The sequence below is a fragment of the Psammomys obesus genome, unplaced genomic scaffold (genome assembly GCF_907164565.1).
Source record: "Psammomys obesus unplaced genomic scaffold, mPsaObe1.curated_primary_1811, whole genome shotgun sequence".
Taxonomy (NCBI): Eukaryota; Metazoa; Chordata; class Mammalia; order Rodentia; family Muridae; genus Psammomys; species Psammomys obesus.
In genome coordinates this window covers 13,334,692-13,355,758 of record NW_026596143.1, presented here as the reverse complement: position 1 = coordinate 13,355,758, position 21,067 = coordinate 13,334,692, and the positions used below count along the sequence as shown (strand labels likewise).

Genomic DNA, 21,067 nt, shown 5'->3' with positions numbered 1-21,067 from the left:
TACCTGTATTCACACCTGTGTGAAGGTGTCAGATCTCCTCAAACTGGAGCTGCAGATGGTTGTGAGCTGACATGTGGGTACTGGAAATTGAACCTGGATTCTCTGGAAGAGCAGACAGTGCTCTTAACTGCTGAACCATCTTTCCAGCCCTCCACATGGATTTTTTTTTTAAAGAGAGAGAAAAGAAGAAAGATCTGACAAATCTCTTGTGCACTGGGCCTAATGGGAACCAGTAAAGAGAAGCCACACAGTCCTATCAAAAAGGAGAAGAATGTGGGCCCAGTGAGACCTGAGCAAACAACAAAACTAATGAACAGGAAAAATATAATACAGTACGAGAGAGAAATGTCATCGCCATGCTGCCTGCTCATTATGAGCATGTTTTAACTGACCATTTCAAGCTCAACACGGGGACTTCATTCAGTTACTAACGAATCCTCAGCACCTGCAATAATGCCTGGACATGGCGTACGCCACTAAATACTCAGTGACTAGAGGGAGGATGCAGAAGAGCACTTAGCCTCAGTCATGACATACAGAGTCAGGGAAGAAAGAAGGGAAGGCTAGAGCCTTCATCCTTTGCTCTGTATCACTGAAAACCTACCAAGTTAGGGAAGAAAGTATGAGTCAAGATAGAATAATAGGGATGGGTTGTAGTTCAGTGGTAGACCAGTTGTTTAGCATGTAGAAGGCTCCAGTTCCATCAGCAATGCCGCACACACATACATATATAAACATACACACGCGCACATGCACACACAGACCCCCCCCCCCAATATAAAAGTGTAATCCCAGAATAAATTACCAAAAGAGATACAAGTGGTTGATTGCCTGGGCTGTGGGGCACAGGGGCTGAGGTAGTGTAGAGAATTAGGCTTTGTTTGTTTCTGAGGAACAAAAGGTGTGAGGGTGGGCCCCGGAGCTTGCTTCTCCACACCTTTGCAGCAACATTCGGTAGACTGAGTTCGTCTGAGTTAGCTCAATAGAAATAGCAGCTTCCGGTGATCCCATAAAATCAGCTGTGGAACTGCCCATTTTCTCCTCTCAGGAAGTTCCTGCTCCTCCCCAGTTGACTCATTTCCCCTTCCCACCCTCTTCCTCTCCCCTATAAACAAGTACAGCAGCTCAAAGCAGCTCTTCTTGTATTGTGGAACTGTTGTGTCCAGGCCAAGGCTACCTCCGAGGGGGGAGGGGGGACCTTGAGCGAGTGCTGATGGCTCTCTGCTAGACAGTCTGCCCAGGAGCCCAGTCTTAAATGCTGTGGATCTGCATCCTGAACGACAGCACTCTCCTGGGATTTTGTTGTTGCTTGCTTGCATTTTTGTTTTGTTTTTGAGACAGGGTCTCACCAAACACATTTGTTCGCACTGTGGATCAGGCTTGCTTTGAACTTGACACGCTCTTATTTCTACCTCCCAAGTAGCTGCGATTATAGGCTTGTGCCACTATGCCTGGCCATTGTGATCTTTTTTTTATTAATTCATTATGATCTTTTTATATTTATATTTATTTTTATGCTGTACACTGTATGGCTTAGAAATAAAACTACTGTGGTAGGGCACATCAGTAGGTCATAGAAAGAGGAGGCAGAGACAGGATTGAGGACTGGAGGTCAGCCTGGACTGTATAGTGAGACCTTGTTTTCAAAAGCCCCAAACAAATAAAAGCAGCTAGGGACGTAGCTCGGTATATTAGTTACTTCTCTTGTTGCTGCTGCAAAATACCCAACAAACATAACTTAAGGAAGAAAAGACTTATTTGGGTTCAAGATTCATCATGGAGGGAAAATCACAGCAACAGGGGCCTGAAGCAGGTGGTCACATTGCATCCACAGTCAGAAATCTGAGAGAGAGAGAGAGAGAGAGAGAGAGAGAGAGAGATAACACAGCTCAGGCCATGGTGCTGTTCACATTTGGGGGGAGGGGAGAGGGTACTCACTTCAATTAATTGAATCTAGAAGCTCTCTCATAAATAAGCCTAGGGCTTTCTTTACTAGATTTCTTTTACTAGATTCTAAATACTGCCAAGTTGAATCAACCATCACGGCTATCATATGGAAGGTCCTAGTACCATAAAAACAAATAAATAAATTTAACTCTTCTTGGAAAAACTTGGTGTCACATGCAAAAGAATGAATCTGGATTCTAACTTTTGTATTTATGTGTTTGAGCATGTATATATGTGATAATGATTAAAGAAAAAAGAGGCTATGAACTTGAGAGGGGTGGGAAGAGATGGAATGGGCTAGAGGGAAAAGAAGGAGTAAGGAAATGATGTAATTATATTTTAACTTAAAATATTGTTTTGTATTTTAAATGTTATATATTAAATTTAAGAATATGTCTTTAATTGAGTTGCAAAAATAAAGGTAATTTGGATGAGAAAAAATAGAAAAATTAATTTTCAGTGAATCAAAAATATAAATGTGACACCAAAGCTGTAGAACTCATAGGGGAAGCATTATGTCAGAGTTCAGCAAGAACTACCTAGATGTGATACCCAAAGCACATGCTACTAAACTAAATGTAGATAAATTGCGCAGCCATCAAAGCTGAATTTCTATGTGCTGAAGGACATAAACAACAGGGTGAAAAAAACATGGAATAGGAGGAAATATTTATATAACAGAAGTCTGATAAAGAGTTAACATCCAGACTATGTAGAGATACAATAGGGAAAGAAAGGCAAAAGCAGAATAAAATCTGTTAATACGATCTGGTTAGGAAGCAGACAGTGAGAGGCTGGAGAGGCAGCTCGGGGGTCAAGAGCAACAGGCTGCTCTTTCTGAGGGTTCAGGGTTGGTCTCCAGTACCCCCATTGTGGCTCACACAAAGCTGTAATTGCATTTCCAGGCACTGCTTCTTCTGACCTCTGTGGGGACTAGACATTCACTCAATACCTACATGTAGGCAAACATCTATACACATAAAATAAACTCAATAGACCCAAAGAAAATGGGCAATGAACTGATATACGTTATTTCTAAAGGCCAGTGAGGACCAGAAAAATGTCAACATTATAGTCACGAGCCAAATGAAAACCAAACCTACAAGGAAACGACACACCATACTTATTAGGATGGCTAGTATTAAAAATGAGACAGTAAATGCAGATGTGGAGGTGGTGTAGAGAAATTGCAACCCACACACACTCTCCAGCAGCATGTAATGGTAGACACTACATTTATATACATTACATACAGTATATACATTATACATACATTAAAGTATGACTATAAGCAAACAAGCAAAAACATTGAAACTATGGGCTCCAGAGATTGTTTCTGTCTTAATTAGGTTTCCATTGTTCTGATAAGGGCCTTCGACCAAAAGCAATTTAGAAGAAAGGGTTATCTGGAGGCAGGAACTGCCTCAGAGACGATGGAAGAGATGCTTCCTGGCTTATTTCTCATGGCTTGCTCAGAAGGCAAATTATGTAAAACCTGTCAAGAAAGCGAGGCTTGGTGCAGTGGTTCATAACTGTAATCCTAGCCCTCTGGAGGCAGAGGGAGGAGATAAAAATATCCAGTGCAACCCTTGACCTCTACAAGGTGAGGTCAGTCTTGGTTACCTGAGATCCAGTCTCAAAAACAACAAACAAAAGATACAACAAAGTTCAAAGATGAAAAAACTCTGATTCCACTAATTATTAACTGTAGGGGAATATTATTAAATCCATATATGGTACACACACACACACACACACACACACACATGAATGCACACACAAGAGCACTCACATGTACACACACAAATGATTTTGTTGGAATAGGATTAAATATAGATGTTGCCTTATATTTTCTGGACAGGGTCTCATTATGTAGTCAAGGCTGGCATTGAACTTATGACGTTCCCAGGTCAGCCTATTAACTACTGGCATTTCAGGCCTGCCTCATAGTGTTCAACCTTGATGTCATTTCAACTTAAAAAGTATATCATTTAAATTTTTTTATTCGACAGATTTTTTAAATGAAAATGAAGCACGCCAAAGTAAAATTTCAATGATGCTTTCACAATAAAATATATAATTCTCATTAATAGAAAATCATAAGAGTTGTCTATAGAGAAGGGAGGTGGGGAGGAAGGGAGGAACAATGAGAGCTCATGAGAAAGCAGTACAGCTTGATCTCAGATAACATCCAGTGTTTTTCTTCTTGGAAGATGAGGAAATCATTAGCTCACTCTTCCTTCCTTCTTCCTTTCTCTCTGAAACAGGGTCTCACGTAAGCCCTTGAACTGACCTTAAACTTGCGACCGTTCATTTCAGACCACAGGGACAGTTTAAAAAGAGGGGGCAACGTTGGCTATTTCCTGTGGAAGGGGCATGATGAGAGAGTTAGGCTCTGTTCCCGGGATCATAGGGGACACAGGCTGCGTTTGGAGCAGTATTATCTCAAGTCGGGGACAGTGAGTGCCCTGTGCTCCTAGACGCTAGGTAGGACCTAGAGGGAACTTTTGAAAAATAGTTGTTAGAGGGTGGAAAACAGATGATTTGGTTTCAGGGTGAGACTGAGAGTTTGTCCAGGAACCTGGAGGGAGGGGAAGGGCTCAGTTCTACAAAGATGTAGCGTGGGAGGGATACGGATCCACGGTGACTAGGTCTACCAAAGCAAGTTACCGGAAGCAACAGGAGCCAAGGCACACTGAAGAAAGGGAGCCAGAGGAAGGAGAGGACTGATGTAAAGAGCTGGATCTGGTCTGGGGCGAAAGAATGACAGCGCCTTGTAGCCAGAGCTCCTCCACAGCGTCCAAAAGGTCTTGTGGATGTTATCAGGGGTGGATGGAGCTGTGGAAGGGTGAGATTCACGCACAACATTTATGGAAGATGAGACCAGTAAGTAAAACATTTAAAAGGACATTCAAAAGGTAAGTATAAGGATGATAAGGAGCCTCAGACAACAGTGAGGGTTAAGAAAGGCCACGTGAGTAAAGTTCTCAGGAGTTCCAGTTATATACAATCACAAGAAGATACGAGTCCCGTGTTGTCCTTGCACAGGGGCTGTGCTAATCTTGTCTGTATTGTTCCAATTTTAGCATATGTGAGGCTGAGCCACATTTTCACTCTCATTCTTGGGATCTCACTGTGCAGAGCAGGCCAGCCTCAGGTGCTCTGTGAAGCTCTGGACGGGAGAGTTGCCTTGACCCACATACCAAGCCTGCTGGCCCACCACTTTGAGCCCTCTAACAATTCATTCACTGTCATTGCATTTACTTCTAATTTTGCTTTTTACTATGAACAAAATTAAGCTGGGCCAAGTTAACAGCTTGTTTAGACAAGCATTTATCCATGAGTCAGTTTGTGGCCCAGGAAAACTTTTAGATTTTCCTTAGAAGCCAGTAACTGTGTTGTGTAAAAATTGTATCAACATTAAAATAAAACATTAAAAATTACAAAAAAGATTCAAATTAGCAAAGATGGCTGCCAGAATATAGAGTTGCTTCTATCTTGATGAAATCCCCCAGTTTTCTGCTAAAGGTGAACTCAGCCCTGTGGTAAAGTAAGCCCATCCCCCATGGGGCATTGTACATTCCCATGGAATTCTTCATTTTGAGGCTCAAATGTGGATTGTTACATCCTTCTCTTTAAAAGGACACTTAGGTAGGTTAGTGTGGAAATAGGCAGTGATAGTACCTATGGCTTAGGCAGGTAGGCTCAAACTACAGAATAATAAAGAGACTGAGGAAGGGATTGCGTGGTCTCAGATCAAGAAAGCTGGGTCCATGAAAAAAGCTGGTGCTGTAGCTAGTAGCTAGAATCACAGCACAGGTTTCTATCAGAAGAATAACTTCCGAAGAATGCCACCAGCCCATTTCCAGGATGAGGCAGGAAATGGGCTGCTGCCTGGCTCTTCTTTTCCCGGTCACAGAATCGGAGGGCCAGCCTGACCCAGGGCGTCTCGAGAAGCACAACTGTTCTTTAATCAGAACAGCTGAAGGCCACAGTCTCTCCCCAGAAGGGAGGCTGTGCACACGTGGTGTGGGGTCTTGAGATTTTGTAGATGGAAATGGTGGGGTTGGGGAAATGGGAGAGTTAATCTGCAGGGCAGTTCTCCTTTAATCTCAAAGCGGTAGACGCCAGCAGGCTTGGTATGTGGCTGTCCTTATCAGCGGTCAGGGCCCCTTTCCTGTCCAGAGCTTCCCAGTGCACGTGCGGCTATCCTATCTCAGAAGCCAGCAGAACGCTGCTACTACTGCACTGTTATTTGGACACAGAGACTCAGGCTCAGAGGTAGGAAAAGGAGAAGGATGGGGCTGAGGGTGTAGCTTGCTGGTAGACTGATGGTCTAAGCTGCAGCAACCCAGGCTCAAATCACCACCATTACAGAAGTGACTAAAGGGAACAGGAATCAGAATAAACAACCCTAATAAAGAAATGAATAACACAGAGAAAAACGGGAGATAATCACAGTAAATGCAGGTGACTAAGACAAAACCAAATGAGGGCTGGAGACTCTAAGAGAGCTGGACAACAGATATTTGTTCAAAGAACCCATCAAACAAAAGAAGTTATATTAAAATTGAAGAATTTTGTGAATTTTGTGGCTGGTCCTTGCTACTTTGTGGGGTTTTTTTTTTCCCACCCTTCATCCCCACCTCCTCTGGAGACAGAGAAAGAAGGATAGAGGGGGGAGAGAGGGAGACAGGGAGAGAGAGACCCCTGAATCTAATTTCTACCTTCTTGTTTCTTCTTTGAGCACAACTACTAACAAACTACAACCACCACCCCCCATTTCCTCAAAATGACCAGCAATGACCAACCCCACCTTGAGGGACTCTAGCATTTATTTACCCTCTGAAAAGTTCCCAGAATTCCAAACATCATACAATCGCAGCTGCAGCTGCCAAAAGCACGCCTCTGCTTGAGCACGAGGTAAATCACAGCTGCTGCAGACAGTCCAAAGTGACCTCACGTCCCTACACCTGGAATTAAATCTTACAATATTCTTACAATATTTCTGTTTTTCTTCTTAAACCAAAATTCCAGAATTGTCACTACAGGACTTCAATTCTTAGGAAAAAGGCAAAAAGCAGCCACATTCTTTGCCTACATATCACAAGAATGGTCTGTAATCTGGTTGCTAATATTGTTCCCTTCTGAAACCTGGGTCTCCACAGTCCACATTATCCTTAGCACCATTGTCTTTCATGTTCCTACTGGTATGGCTCATTAAACCCTGCTTACAGCGTTCAGCTGCTTTCCTAGTCCAAAGTCTAAAATTCTTCCACATTCCTCAATTTAAAAAAAGAAGCCAGCACGGTCATGTCTGTCACAGCAATACACGACTAGTGGTACAAACTCTTATCTTAGTTACTTTTCTGTTTCCATGACAAAACACCAGGACCAAGGCAACTTATCAAATCAAACGTTTAATTTGGGGCTCACAGTTGCATCTAGTTAGAGTCCATGGCTGACATGGTAGGAAGCATAGCAGCAGGCAGGTAGGCATGGCACTGAAACAGTAGCTGAGAGCTCACAGGTTGAGTCAACCATAAGGCAGAGAGAGAAGGAGCTAACTGGGAATGGCCTGGGCTTTTGAAAATTCAAAGCCCACTCCTAGTGACACACCTTCTTCAATAAAACCATACCTTCTAATTCTTCCCAAATAGTTCTACCAACTGGGAGCCAAGCATTAAATACATGAGTTTAAAGGGGCCACTATCAATCATACAACGCTACAAGGCCTATGTAAGATTAAGTTTCTACCCTTTCTAAAAGATTTGTCACTTAAAAACCTGCTTGAAGGCTTACAAAGGCATCTACTAGCATGCATCTGCCAGAAATCATACACACACACACACACACACACACACACACACACACACACACACACACATACACACACACACCGGTAAATTAGAGGGTGTATCAGTGTGCTTTTACTGTGTGATTTTTAAAAAAAAAGCAGCTTGGTGAGGAAAGCATTTATTGGATTACATGTCTCAGTCTTTATCACTGAGCAAAGCCAAGGCAGAGAATCACAGCAGGAACCAGGAGTCAGCAACTGATGCAGAAACCATGAAGGAACACAGCCTGCCAGCTTGCTCTCCTTGGCATACTCAGCTTGGTTTTTGACACAGCTCAGGACCATCTGCCTGGGCATGGCACCACCTACAATGGTCGGGGCGCCCCCTACATCAATTATTAGTCAAGAAATGTCCCACAGACTTGCCTACAGAACAAGCATAGGGAAGGATTTTCTCAACTGAGGTTCTGTCTTTTCCACATGGCCTTGTGTCAAGTTGACACAAATCAACACAGGCTGAAATACAGAAATCCTAAAAATGAAAGAATCATGAAAACAAATGATGTTCTTTCTTTCTTTCTTCCTTTCTTTTTCTCTCTCTCTCTCTCCTTCCTTTCTTTCTTTCTCTCTCTCTCCTTTCTTTCTTTCTCTCTCTCTCTCCTTTCTTTCTCACCTTTCTTTCTCTCCTTCCTTCCTTCCTTCCTTCCTTCCTTCCTTCCTTCCTTCCTTCCTTCCTTCCTTCCTTCCTCCTTTTTCTTTCTTTGTGTAACAGAGCCCTGGCTGTTCTATACTTGCTTCGTAGACCAGGCTGGCCACAAACTCACAGCGATCTGAATCCCTCTGCCTCCCATGTGCTGGGATTAAAAGCATGCACCACCACTCCTGCAATACATTATCAATACAACAGAAACGACACCTTTTTTCTCTCTCTCTCTCTTTCTGAGACACTGTTTCTCTGTATAGCCTTAGCTGTCCTGAACTCAATTTGTGAACCAGGCTGGCCTGGAGCTTACAGAGGTCTACCTGCCTCTGCCTCCTGCTGGGATTACAGGCGTACACCACTGAAACTATATTTTTTAAAAGGAAGTAAACTGTAAAAAATTATAAATTGTGACATCAAGTATTTAAAATGTATGAAGTTATAAAGATTTTTCAGCAATAAAATTTAGCAGCCTAAAATAGTTTCTTTTAACAATTGGATGTTTTCTGCGAGCCTGAGAGTAACCACAAGTCAAAGCTGTAATAGATTCACTGGAAAATAAAATAAGAAAACAGCAAGGGACCAAGCACTGTACTATAGAATTAGCATGACCACAAGAGAAAACCAAGAGAGACAAAGAATCTCAATAAGAGGCAATTACAAAGCCTAGGTACTACCCCTCTGTCAATGATCATTCGAAAGTAAAAGTAATTTAAAAACTTAAAGACCTAACATGATACAGCCCAAATAACATTTCATACATAAGGCTGAAGTGGAAGGGTTAGAAAAAGATTCCATACAACTGGGTGTGTAGAAATGCATCTTACAATCATAGCAGTTGAGAGGGAGAGACAGAAAAACCACCTATAGCCGGAGCTGAATAATGAGCTTTAGGCCAGCCAGGGGTACATAAAAGCCATCTTGTGTTCCATCCCAAGCCTACTGAGTCATCTGACCGTAGCCCACACTCACCAATTCCAACACCCAGGACTAGCCCAGGTCTCAAATTAGCACTGGTGTAACCTGAGAAGTCACTGGATCCTTGCCATCCCTTGCCATCCCCAACCCTCAGGCATAGCCTTGTTCACACAGCCTGTGTGCTGGTCTAGCCCTGTGAGTGCCCACGACCCTGGCCCACTCACACCATCCCCTCACTCTCAGGCATAACGAAGATAGCACAGCTTGCACCAGCCCAGGCAAATCAGGGCCTGTGTCCCATTCTCAGACTTTCTTGGTTACCACTGAATTGGAATCACCCTATTCCCCCAATGCAAAATCAACGTGGAGTATCTGAAGGATTGACCTATCACCTGTTTATGACAAATCCAAAATCAACCAAACTTGGACAACAACGAAAGCAAAACCAAACTTCCACTCAGGAGACACATAGCTAGTGAGAGAAATCTACATGCCCAGGCCTCATCACAAAAACATAATATGAAAAGTCAGTATAGTACAGCCCTCCTCTCCAAAATCCATCAGTTCTATAGAAATGATCTACAGTGAGAATTAACTAGATGAACCCAACAGGACACAGCCTTTTAAAGATCATAAACGTCACCAAAAAAATTCAGGAAGTTTAAAAAAGACACAAACAGCTCAATGAACTTAAGGAAATAAACGTCGAAAACACAAACACGAATGAATGAGGCAATGAGGACAGTTCAGAATTTGACATTTGGACTCAGAAAAGGTATGGAAGTATCAAAGAGAACTCATCCTGAAATTAAGGTGGAGGTGGAAAACTCAATATTCCGATGTGCTGGTTAGTTTTTGTGAGCTTGGGAGAAGGGAACCTCAATTGAGAAAATGCCTCTGTAAGATTGGCCTGCAAGTCTGAAGAGTGTTTTCTTGATGAACGTTTGATGTGTGAGGACATCACCGACTATGGGCGGTGTCGCTCCTATGCAGGCGATCCTGGGTTGTATACAAAAGCAAGCTAGGCAAGCCAGGAAGCAACATTTCTTTGTGGGGTTTGCTGCCTGCAGGTTTGCTTGACTTTCCTCAATCATGAATTTTGATACAAAAGTGTAAATCAAGTAAATGCCTTTTTGTCCAAATTTGTTGGGTCAGTGTTTATCACAACAAAGAAGAAAACTGGGACACCCAGTTAGAAAACTCAGGCAAAAGCCTTAGAAGTAGAATAAATCCAGTAGAAGAAGACAGGCAAACTATCAGAGTTTAAAGATGAAGTAAAGGACTGCAGAAGCAAAAAATAGGAAGAAAATGAAAACACACAAAAGGAATATTCACGAACTGTGGAAAATACCAAATATTTGAATTATAAACATGGATGGAGACAAATCCCAAGTCAATGGCGTTGTCCATCATTGGATCTTCAAATGGATTATAGAAGATCTTCCCAAATTAAAGACATACCCACAGAGATACTAAAAGCACACAGAACACCAAATAGATAGGACCAGAAAAAAACACTCCCCATGCATCTTATTGTTAAAGCACTAAATATACATGAGAGAGTACTAAAAGTTGAAAAGTCACAAGGCATGTATAAAGGGGGAAAAAAAAACCCTTTAGAATCACAGCTGATTTTTCAATGGAAACTTTAAAAGTCAAAAGAACGCAACGCTCTTCAAATTCAAAAAGACCATAGGTAGCAACTTGGGCTACTGATCCCACTGAAACCATCTGCCATGGTCAAAGGAGAAAGAAACCTTTTCTATGATGTAAATGAGCTGCAAGAATTCATGACCCCTAAACCAACCCTACAGAGAACACTGTAAACGATGCTTTGTACTGGAAAGGAATAAGCACAGCCAAGAAGTGAAAAAAGAAGACAAGTGAAGCCATATTTCCTGAAACGAAACAGGACTGAGAACAAAACCAGCAAAACAACGACAAATATAAATAGAATTGCAGAAATCATTGGTGTTGGGGCCAGTGACATAGAATATTGTCTTGATAAGGACCTGGCATAGACAGAAGGTCTTAAATGGCCTCCCAAGTAGGCTCATCTTTTACCTGTTAAAATCATGGGCTCAGAGGACCCCTGCTGTTCTCCATTCTATCAAAAGGTGTCTAGCATGGAAGTGAAGACTAAAAAGTGATATTTGGGAAAAATGCTTTGGGTTATTTTCGGTTGGCATTCATCTTTATGCTAGTCTGAGCTGCTTGGTAACTGGTTTTATTTTATATTTCATGTCCCAGTCTTTTGTGTACAAAGATACACATAGGGCAAGTAAAGACCCTCAGAATCTCCCAGGTCCTTACCTCCTGACAGGTTCCCAGCTTCTGCCAGGCAAAGACCAACACTCTTATAAGACAACCCAGGCATTGCCCCTTCCCAAGGGCACACAGTCCAAGCCAGAGGAAATTGCAGTACCAGAATATTATTTCTTATGAGTCAAGAAGCAGCCAGTAAGGGGCCGTTTCTGCAGAGATGCTCCTCAATGTACCATGGCACGGCCAGCCCACAGCTGGGACAGCCAGCATCCAATCAGCAATTCATTCTTCTTACGTAGATTCATACATCTAGTGGCTAAGAGTAAGGCTAGAAATATCAGTTTGGGAGTCACTAATAGGAATCCTACACACTTTTTCTGACCTCCTCCGGCACCAGACACACATACGGTGCACATACATACATGCAGGCAAATGGTCATATACAGATAAATAAAATAAATGAATCTAAAATAAATTTAAACAAGATATAATAAAACTGAGTGTGGTGGTACACCTATAATCCTAAGACCCAGAAAGAGAAACAGGAGGATCAGGAATTCAGGGCTAGCCTTGGCAACATAGACAGTTCAAGGCTAACCTGTTTAGCTACAAGACATCCTGTCTATAATAAATAAATAAGTATCTTGTCCCAATTGTTTTAGAAGTTCTGTCCTTTCAATTAGTGACATATTTATGAAACTTAACATAGACACTAGGCTGTAAAGCAGTTCTCAACTACAATAAAAAAATTAGCTACACATAGATTAATGTCACTTAACTGTTGTTCAAGTAAAATAGGTTATATCTCTCCAATGGTACCATGCAGAGTTTTTTTCCGGTAGGGCTGAAGCTTCTACTTAGGCACCAGCTGGGCTAATCCATGTTTAATGAGATATGTCAGTGTTGTCTTCAGCAATAGAGCCTTACCATTAGATTGTGGAGAGCAACCAATAGCCTTGGAAATAACGTGAGTTGTTTGGGGATCTCCATGATATCCCTGCAGCCAATGACTCGGCTAGATGTACTCCAGCCCTGGCACTGGAGGTTTCATATGTGGCATAAGATGTGGAGTTGGGGTATTGTTTCCCTATTGTTATTTGGTGACTCCATATATATATATGTTTCTTATGTATATGTATTATAAAGCTTCTACAGTAGTAGGTTTCCATGTGACCCATCAAATGGCACTTAGTGTTACTTGTACCTCCCCGCATTCCCTCCCTTACCCCTTTCTTCTGTCTGCCTCCCCATTTACTCCTCCCACTTGTCTCCCCCCTACATCTCTGTAACTATTTACCCTTCTTTGGGAGATCCTCCCCTCCCCTCCAGTCCCTTACCTGATACCTAACCTCTGTGTCTATATGGATTATAGCACAACTATTGAAGGGTTAAAGGGGTTAAAAGGAAACACGCAATACTAGTCTTATTAGATCTGAATTACCTTACTCAGGATTATTTCTCTTCTAGCTCCATCTACTTACCTGCAAATGTCATAATTTTCCCTCTCTCCTTTTTAAATGCTTGAACGGTAAAGGTATGACATTTTTATTATTCACCCATCAGTTGATGGTCATTTAGGCTGTTTCCAGTTTCTAGCTATTATGAATAGAGCAGCTATAAACTTGATTGAATAAGTGTCCTTGTAGTAGGATGAAATGTGCTTCGAGTATATGCCTGAAAGTGCTCTAGCTGGGGCTTAGGATAGATTCTTATCTTCCTGAGAAACCACCACACTGATTTCCATAGTGGCTACCCAAGTTTGCACTCCCACCAGCAATGAATAAGTTTTTCCCTTTCCTCAAATCTTTGCCAGCATGAACTGTTACTTGTTTCACTGATCTTGGCCATTCTGACTGGGTTAAGATGAAATATCAGAGGTTTTTGACTTGCATTTTCCTAATGACTAAAGTTGTTGAATATAACATTTATTTAAGTGTTTCGGAGCCATTTGTGTTTCATCTTTTGAGAACTCTCATATTAGTTCTGTGTTCCCATCTTTTAACAGGGTTATTTGTTTTCTTGATGTCCAGTTTTTTCCCCCAGTTCTTTGTATATTCTAGTACTAACACTCTACGGGATGTGTGATTGGTGAAGATCTTTCCCCATTATTTAAGCTGCCAATTTTTCTGAATGGTGGTGTCCATTGCAGTACTGAATCTTTTTAGTTTCACAAGATCCCATTTATGAATTGTTGTTCTTAGTACTCATGCTATAGTTGTCCTGTTTAGAAAGCCTTTTTCTGTGCCAATTGGTTGAACTATGCCCCAGTTGGTCTTCTATCAGATTCATTGCATCTTGTCTTATGTTACTGATCCATTTGGGGTTGAGTATTGTGCAGGGTAATAAATATTTTATTTCCTCTATATGCAGTTTAACTAGCACCATTTGTTGAAGACATTGTCTTTTCTCCAGTGTGTATTTTTTGCTTCCTTTAAAAAAATTAGGTATCCATGGCTGTGTGAACTTATGTCTGTGTCTTCAGTTTTATTTAATTGATCAATGGGTCTGTTTTTATGCCAATACCATGCTGTTTGTATTGCTATAGCTCTATAGTACAACTTGAAGTCTATAATGATGGTACCTCCAGCAGTTCTTTTGTTACTCAGGATTGTTATACCCATCCTGGATTCTTTATGTTTGTATATGAAGCTGGAAATGGCTTGTTTACTATCTGTGAGGAATTGTGTTGGAATATCGATGGGGATTGCATAGAATCTGTAGATTGCTTTTGGCAGTATGGTCATTTTCACAATTAATCTTACCTATCCATGAACATGGGAAATCTTACTGCATTCTGATATCTTCTTCAATTTCTTCTTCAAAGTCTTAAAAGTTTTTATTATACGAATCTTTCACTTGCTTTGATAGAATTTTCCCAAGATATATTTTTCTGTTGTGAAAGGTATTGTCTCCCTGATTTCTTTCTTGGTCTGTCATTTGTATATAGAAAGGTTACTGATATTTTGTGTGTTGATTTTGTATCCTTCAACTTTTTGCTGAAAGTTTATCAGTGCAGAAGTTTTCTGGTGGCATTTTAAGGGTCTTTTCTATATCAGCTCATATCACCTGCAAATAAGATATTTTGACTTCTTCCTTTATTATTTTTATCCCCTTGATCTCTATTGATTTTTGATGACCTATGCAGACCTTGTCTGCTGGGATCTGAGGATGTGAAAAAATGCCTTGTGTACTACAGTTTAATACTATAGACATCATTACTTCAGTGTCAGTGTACTTTTATTCACAAATGTAACAAAGAAAGTAGTGATCCAAGGAAGGTTGTTTGAGTTTGGAGAAACCTGAATCAGAAAGACATGTTAATAAGTGCCAGTAAGCACATGTTAACTATTTGCAGAGTAGCCCTTCAGTAGACAGATTCATTTAAACACAGTCGTTTGACACATACTGTTTTAGTTAGGGTTTTATTGCTGTGAAGACAGACACAGTGACCATGGCAACTTTTCTAAAGGAAACCATTTAATTGGGGCTGGCTTACAGTTTCAGGGTTTAGTCCATTACCATCATTGAGGGAAGCATGGCAGTGGGCAAGTAGACATGGCGCTGGAGAAGGAGAGTTCTACATCCAGATTGGCAGGCGGCAGGAGGTGAATGAAGCAGGCCTAGTTTGAGCATATGAAACCTCAGGTGTTATTCTAATAGGTCTACTTTTATATGTTCCTTGGTTTTTGTCTTAGTTAGGGTTTTATTGCTGTCAAGAGACACCATGACCATCGCAACTCATATAAAGGAAACTATCTGATTGCGGCTGGCTTACCGTTTCAGAGGTTTAGTCCATTATCAGCACGGTGGGAAGCACGGAGCGTGCAGGCAGACACGGTGCTGGAAACGGAGTTGAGAGTTCCACATCTGCATTAGCAGGCAGCAGAAAGTGACTCAAACACACTTCCTCCAACAAAGCCACACCTACTTCAACAAGGCCCCGCCTCCTAATAGTGCTACTCCCTGGGAGCCTATTGGGGCCATTTTCTTTCAAACCACCACGCAGTATTTTTCCCTTGCAGCCTTCAGTAGCCTTTGCTTGTTATATACACTCGGAGTTTTGATTATTATATGTCATGGGGGAATTTCTTTTCTGGCCCTGTCTATTTAGTGTTCTATATGCTTCGTGTACCTTAAAGGTACCTCCTTATTTAGGTTGGAGACATTTTCTCCTGTGATTCTGTTGAAGTTATTTTCTGTGCCTTTGACCTGAGTTTCTTTTCCTTATTATTTGTAGGTTTGGTCTTTTCATAGTGTCCCAGATTTCCTGGGTATTTTGTGCCTGGATTTTTTTAGATTTAATGTTTTCTTTGAGTGAGATATATTTCTTATCTTTAACTCCTGAGATTCTCTCTTCATGTCTTGTGATTTGTTGGCAAGGCTTACCTCTGAGACTTTTGTTTGACTTCCTAAATTTTTCATTTTCAGTTTTATTTCTTTAGTAATTCTATTTCTACTTTCATGTATTGAATTCTTTTTGTTATTACATTCCACTGTTTCTGTTTTCTCAGACTTCATTAAGAAATCGGTTCATATTCTATTTATGGTCCTAGAACATATTCATTATTGGTAGTTTGAAGTCCTTCTCTGGTGGTTCAGGGCTACTGCATTTCTCAGGGTCTACTGTAGTAGGGTTACTCCATTTTGCACCTGGATTTTTTTAGATTTAACATTTAATCTGTCTGGTGAAGGCCTGCTGTCTTCGCTATTCATGCCTTGTTTTTGTGCTGATGTCTAGGTATTTGGGATTATGATGATTGAGGTGATTATATGTATTGGTATCTGATCTTGCCTTTGTTGGTTTCTGTTACCCTCTCTGGGTCTTGGAAAAGTGTGGCGGCTGTTGGTTTCTGTTACCCTCTCTGGGTCTTGGAAAAGTGTGGCAGCTGTTGGTTTCCTGTTAGGGCATGCTTCTGCAGGTGGGTGGCAGGGAGGAATAGAGACAGGCTAGGCGAGAATTCTGGGAGGAGATGTGGGAAAGAGCTATAGAACCCTGTCCACACCAAGAGACAAAGTCTCTAGGGTGTTGGAGGTGGGAGAAGGGGCTCTTGCAAGTAGGTTGCAGTAGGCCAAACACTATACTGGAGAGACAGGGATGAAAGAGCAAGGGGACCCTAGGTCTGAATCAAGAGTTGGGGTTTCCAGTGAATGGAGTTGAGGTGGAAGAAGAGGTACCTACAAACAGACTGCCAAAGGCCCGGGGTGAGAATGGAGAGGTCTTTAATGGAGAACAGGAAGGATAGTGGAAATTGACTACCTGAGTACCAGCCAGGTGTGGCCACAGGGTGTCCCAGGTAGAGAGCATTTTAGATATCAGCAGCTGACACAAGAAATGAAGATGAACCAGGAGAGAGGGATGGGTGGGTCCCAATGGAAGAGCTAACGGGGTCCCCACTAAGAAGTGGAGTCTCCAGGAAAATCAGGAGGGTCTTAAGTTTTAAGCAAACATTGGCTACGTAACAAAATCCAGCTATAAATAATAAATAAAAACAAAAAAGTGAAAAGAAATGCTTCAAACCAGGAATAATTTGATATCTATGTATCTATGTATCTATCTATGACATGTATCAATACCTGAACTATGTTAAGAAACAAGAAGCAAAAAGTAATCCAAAAGCAAAGTAGGCAAAAGACTAAAGCAAGGCCTTCACAGAAGAGAGAACTTAAATGGTCAATAAATGGATGTGTAGAGGGGGAAGAGTCATGAAAGCTAGAGATAACCCAGTCATAATAAAAAAGTAAATAAAGTAATCTAAGAATTAACTGTGATTGTGTAAATAAATAATACAGCAAATACTACTAGCACTAAAGAGTGCACACAGAGTACTTACGATGTTACATGGTTTTGACTGTGGCTGCTATACTGCCTGCAGGTTTAAAATGATCCTCTGTGACAGGGCTTTTCCACCCTCCTAATGCTGCGACGCCTAAATACGGTTCGCATGTCGTGGTGACCTCCAACCACGGAGTTATTTTTGTTGCTACTTCATGACTCTGGCTTTGTTACTGTCATGAACTGTACTGTAAAGGTCTGACATGCAGATGGTCTTAGGTGGCCCCTGTGAAAGGTTTATTTGACTACCTTCGAGAGCCACAAGTTGGGAACTGTTGTTGTTCCGTGATAGCACGGAACACCTGAGCACTACTCGCTGACAAGACACTGAACTGTACCAAGAAGTGGGGTTGGTAATATGAAACTGACCACATGGCATATGGGCCTTTGGACTGGCTTGTGGGAAGAAGGTGGAAGAGTTTGGCACTTTGGCTTAGAAATATCCTAGAATGCTGTGAGCAGAGTTTCATTGGCCATTCTGGTGGGAACTTAGGAATCAAAAACACTGAGAGAAACGTGGTCTCTGGGGGTCTGGCTTGTGCGGTTTCCGGCAGGAACAAATACTTTCACAGGCACCGTTGATGGGGGCAATTCATTTAGTCATCTGACATTGTGGCCAGGAATTTGGCCTTCTTCCGTTTGTATCTTGCGGACCTCAGCAATGCTGAATTTAAAGATGATGGACTAATTCATTAGGCGGAGGAGATTTCAGGCTGGTGCTGAAGAAGCAGCTGTAACTCAGAGAGGGCTCAGCACTGTAGAGGCCCCTGAAGCGCTGGGAGATGGGCAGGGCAACCTACTCTTCAGCACTCTACTGCCAATTGTGGTGCTCCAAATTCACTGAAAGGAGGAAACGCTAAGCTGAAGGAGGCAGCTGGGAGAGTGTTTCTCCAGGGTCAGCACGCAGGAGCCAATGCAGCTGTGGCTCACAGAGGGGAACGGGGACAGGCTGTTTTCTACTTGGGAACACAGCATGGCAGTATCTTTTCATGTTCTGTTGGTTCTGGAGGCATGGCAAATGCAAGGTTGAGGAAATCACTTGATGTGTTGCATAGGTTATGTCAACTTGACACAAGCTAAAGTCAGCTGAGAGGAGGGAACCTCAATTGAGAAAATGCTCCCTTAAGCTTGGGCTGGAGGCATTCCTGTAGAGTATTTTCTTAATTAGTGATTGATGAGGGAGGGCCCAGCCCATTGTGGGTGGTGCCATTCCTCAGCTGGTGGTCCTGGTTCTATAAGAAAGCAGGATGAGTAAGCCACAAATAGCAAGTGAGTAAGCAGCATCTCTCCATGGCCTCTGCATCAGCTCCTGCCTCCAGGCTCTTGCCCTATTTGAGTTCCTGTCCTGACTTCCTTTGATGATGAACAGTGATATGGAAGTGTAATCTAAATAAGCCCTTCCCTCCCCAAGTTGCTTTGGGCATGCTGTTTTATCACAGCAATAGAAACGGTCACTAAGATGCTTGAGGTCAGGCAATGTCTGGCAGTGTTAGAAACCCTGCAGAAAAGCTTCAATTATGATGGAGATGCCAGGACCATAGGAGCTTGGCTGAGGAGAGCTGAAAGAATATAAAAGAGCCATCCCAGGATGGAATTTCTGTGTGCTGACGGCAGCAGGGCTGAAGGAGTAAGGTGACTCAAGCGTTTTGGAGCAGGTTGATTACATTATAAACTCCAGATCCTGGACATGGAGCTGAAAGAGTTTCCTCATTGGATTTCAACCTGGTTTAAAGGGATTGCTCCCTGCTATGTTCCAATTCTTCAATTTTGAGATAGGAATGTTTACTCATTACTGAAAACAACAACAAAAACCCTAGTAATGTGTTCTTTATTGTGGCTATTAGTAAATTATGTCTTTCAAGAAAATTTTTTTCTATATGTTTTAAAGTTATTTATTGGCATGAAGTTGTTCATTATATTCCTTATTCTCATCCTCTTTCTCCCCTACTTCCCTTCCCTATTTCTCTCTCCCCGCTGTCTTTCTTCAGTCTCATGTAGCCCAAGCTGATCTTGGACTTTCTGTGTAGTCACAGATGACCTTGAACTTCAGATTTCCCTGCTTCCACCACAGTGCTGCTGTTACAGGTGTGTGCCCCCGCCCCAGCCCCAGCAAGCGTATAAAATGCTTTGTGGATGATAGGCAAACATTCAATAAGCCAGACTACATCCCTGATGCTTTTTACTTGCCTTGCTTTCCTCATTGATTGGTGATCCCTGATATGTTGTCAAGGTTGGCCTGGAACTTGTGGGCTCAGGTGATTTTTCAGCCTCCAGAGCATGAGCGTGGCACTATGCTTTACTGTTCTTTTAACACACTTGGAATTTAAAGCTATGTCTCCCTTTCATTCTTCACGTTGTAATTATTTCTTTTGTTTTGTTTTCCTGATCAATCTTTTTAGAACTTTATAAATTTTATTAATAATGTCATTGTTTCACTGAATTTTTGGTTCTTGTGCTTTTCATCTAATTGATTGCTGTTTTCTATAATTTTCCTCTTCTGCTTATCATGGGAAATATGCTTCCTTTTTAAATATTTTAAGGTGAATTCTTAATTTGAGACATTTATTTTCTGGGGTAGAGGGAGATATTGGACATTCAACCAAAAAGCTATACCTCAGTCACCACCATGTTCTAATAACAACCCTTTAATGCTCTAAATTTTCCTGTATGCATATTTTAGCTATATTACACAAACTTGTATGTTTCTCTTCATTTTCTTTCAATAAATCTCTTGTAAATGTTTTTTGACTTGTGTTTTGGGATTTGTAAATATTTGATGATCATTCCAAACAGTTTCTAGAAATCATCTTTTATGACTAATATCCAATTTTGTTTTAGACAGCAATATTTCATATAATCTCAACCTCATAAATTTATTGCAATATCTTATGAGGTACAATATAATCCATCTTGATGAAATTTTTTTTTGTACTTGCAGGTAACATGGCACTTTCTTCGGTTGGGTATAATGTTCTATAATAATTCTATCAGATTTTGACAGTGCTGTTCAAGTATTCTACATCATTACTTGTGCTAGGTGGTTTTTTTTGTCAAGTTGACACAAGACAGCATTATCAGGGAAGAGGAGCCTCAATTGAGAAAATGCCATCAGATTACCTATAGGCAAGTCTGTAGGCATTTTCTTGGTTAGTGATTGATGTGGGGGTGAGGCTAATCCTGGGTAGTCCTGAGAAGTATGACAAAGAAGGCAGAGCAAGCCGTAGGGGACAAGCCAGTAAGCAGCATTTGTCCATGGCCTCTTCTTCAGTTTCTGTCTCCGGGTTCCTGCTTGAGTTCCTGCCCTAATTTCTTTCAACTATGGACTATGATGTGGAAGTGTATAAGCCAAACAAACTCTTTCCTCCCAGGTTGATTTCATTATTATTTTTTTTTATCACAGCAATAAGAAGCACACTGAGATATTACTCCCTTCATTTCTCTTTTTTAAATCATCAATTATTTTAATAAACATTTAGTATTATTTGGTCCACTTGATGAACTGATATTTCATTATTATGAAATATCCCTTTTAAATTCCTGGTACTATTTAGGATTCTTTAATATATATATATATATATATATATATATATATATATATATATATATA

The 21,067-nt window shown here is 41.3% G+C and overlaps 1 protein-coding gene and 1 non-coding gene across 3 annotated transcripts in view; both read right to left on the bottom strand.

The window, feature by feature from the left end:
- Ap3m2 (adaptor related protein complex 3 subunit mu 2) overlaps window positions 1-21,067 on the bottom strand; it is a 59,614-nt gene that overhangs the window by 22,743 nt on the left and 15,804 nt on the right. The window lies entirely within an intron of this gene.
- LOC129666417 (U6 spliceosomal RNA) lies at window positions 4,950-5,053 on the bottom strand. Its single transcript, XR_008718572.1, has one exon. It is a non-coding gene; the product is annotated as a U6 spliceosomal RNA (small nuclear RNA).